Consider the following 2,500-nt stretch of genomic DNA (forward strand, 5'->3'; position numbering starts at 1 on the left):
CCAATGAGCGTCGCAATCGATGCGTCCAATCCGGCGTGATTAGGTCGGCCATTAGTCTGCTTGATCCCGGGGCCCCCTGGGTGTGGCGAGGGGATTGGGTCGCTCCATGGCCTGCTGCGTGATTAGCCTCCCACCTGTGGCGGGGAGACGGGGAGCGGGCGGAGGCTTGGGTGTAGGCGCCGGTGGGTGCAGTGTGAGTGGGTGTGTCTGTAGGGCAGTCGGCGGTAAGACGGCAAGGTGAGCCGGCCGGCTGGGGCCGGAGGGCCCGGTGGGGTGTTGGTGGAGGTGTTGGTGGAGGGGGTGAAGGTGGAGGCTGGGGTGGTTGTTGTTGTTGGGGGTGTTGGTGGTGACTGCATTGGAGGTGATGAAGGTTATGATGGTGGTGGTGGTAGGGGGGGGTCCGGCCTCAGCTGCGGGGGTTTGGTTTAGATTTGTGCTCAGCTCGTGCATGCACCACCAGGTGTCTCACACAGCGGGAACAAAGAAACAACTCTCGAATGAAATGAGTCATTCATCTCAGAGAAGTTCTCTCCACAGATTTTTTTATACTGATTAATTTAGTCCCCGGTTTCTTTTAGCTCTAAAGAAATGACAGATGTCCGGACCTCTGTGACCTTATAGCTAGCTACAGGCGTGATGGTGACTACGTTGGTGGGGACTGTGGGGGGGACAGTGGTGGTGGTGACTGTGGCGACTATGGTTACTGGTGACTGACGGGACTGTGGTGACTGTGGGGACTGTGACTGTGGTGACTGGTTACTGTGGTGTTGGTTGCATTGGTAGTGACTGTGGTGGTTGAGACTGTGGTGACTGTGATGACTGTGCTGTCTGTGATGACTGTGCTGACTGTGATGACTGTGGTGACTGTGCTGACTGTGGTGACTGTGGTGGTTGAGACTGTGCTGACTGTGGTGCCTGTGCTGACTGTGGTGGTTGAGACTGTGCTGACTGTGGTGCCTGTGCTGACTGTGGTGACTGTGCTGACTGTGGTGACTGTGGTGACTGTGGTGACTGTGGTGACTGTGCTGACTGTGATGACTGTGGTGACTGTGGTGGTGGTGACTGTGGTGACTGTGTGACTGTGATGACTGTGGTGACTGTGGTGGTGGTGACTGTGGTGACTGTGGTGACTGTGATGACTGTGGTGACTGTGGTGGTGGTGACTGTGGTGACTGTGCTGACTGTGGTGCCTGTGCTGACTGTGGTGCCTGTGGTGACTGTGGTGACTGTGGTGGTGGTGACTGTGGTGACTGTGGTGGTGGTGACTGTGGTGACTGTGGTGACTGTGATGACTGTGGTGACTGTGGTGGTGGTGACTGTGGTGACTGTGATGACTGTGGTGACTGTGGTGGTGGTGACTGTGGTGACTGTGCTGACTGTGGTGCCTGTGCTGACTGTGGTGCCTGTGGTGACTGTGGTGACTGTGGTGACTGTGGTGACTGTGGTGACTGTGGTGCCTGCGTTAGTTGTGTCTGCAGTGGTGGGGACTGCTATGGTGGTGGTGTGATGATGATGTTAGTTGCAGTGGTGGTTACGGTGGTCGTGGTTGGGGTGACTGCAGCCCTGGGTATGTGAAACCGCCGCAGGAGCAGGGCATGTTGTCACTACAGGCAATGCCAAGCTCCCCAGCTGTGTATGTGTGTGTGTATGTGTGTGTGTGTGTGTGTGTGTGTGCATGCGTGCGTGCGTGCGTGCGTGCGTGCGTGCGTGCGTGTGTGTGTCTGCGTGTGTGTGTAAACCATGTCTCCTCATGGTTTGGAGTGTTTCTGGATGAGCATGTCTATGCATGTGTATGCATGTGTAAGGGTGTGCATGAAAGAGAATGCATGTGTGCGTGTGTGGGCGCCTGTGTGTGTGTGTGTGTGTGTCTTTATGTCTGTGTGTGTGTGCATGTGTGTCGACCATGTCTCCAAATGGTTTGTGCGCTTGTGATTCTCTCTGACTGTGTTTGGATGCAAATCAAACAAACAAAAAACGTGAAAAAATGAATAAACGTCAGTCCATTGTGAAGGGAGGACTTTGGGAGGTCCATCAACATGTCTCCATGTGATTGGTCAATTCGGACGCTGTCAGATCTGATTGACAGGAAGTGCGTGCCGAGATTCACTGTGGTTGATGGACGGAGGTCAAAGTGCCGGGTTGCAGGGCAGGGAGAGGTTGCATGCTCTTGAATTATGGGCATGGGGACAACTCTGACCCAAAAGATTAGCACTAGGGGCTAGCGGCTAGAGCTCTGAGCTAAGGCTAACAGCTAAGATCCTGTGCATCGATTCCATGGTCAGAACATCTGAATGTTTTACCCCAGCAGTGTTGAGAATCGTATCAACCAATCATATCTGACATTTTTCTTATTACAGCCGATATCATACCGTCTAATCTTATCCTATATCATCTTGTATGACCTCATGCTATTTTATCTGATAATAGTTTTTCACATCCTATGCCATATTATCAAATATCTTTGTATTTTGTCTCATCGATCATATTTTCTTATTTCATA

This window comes from Gadus morhua, chromosome 23 (genome assembly GCF_902167405.1).
Source record: "Gadus morhua chromosome 23, gadMor3.0, whole genome shotgun sequence".
Taxonomy (NCBI): Eukaryota; Metazoa; Chordata; class Actinopteri; order Gadiformes; family Gadidae; genus Gadus; species Gadus morhua.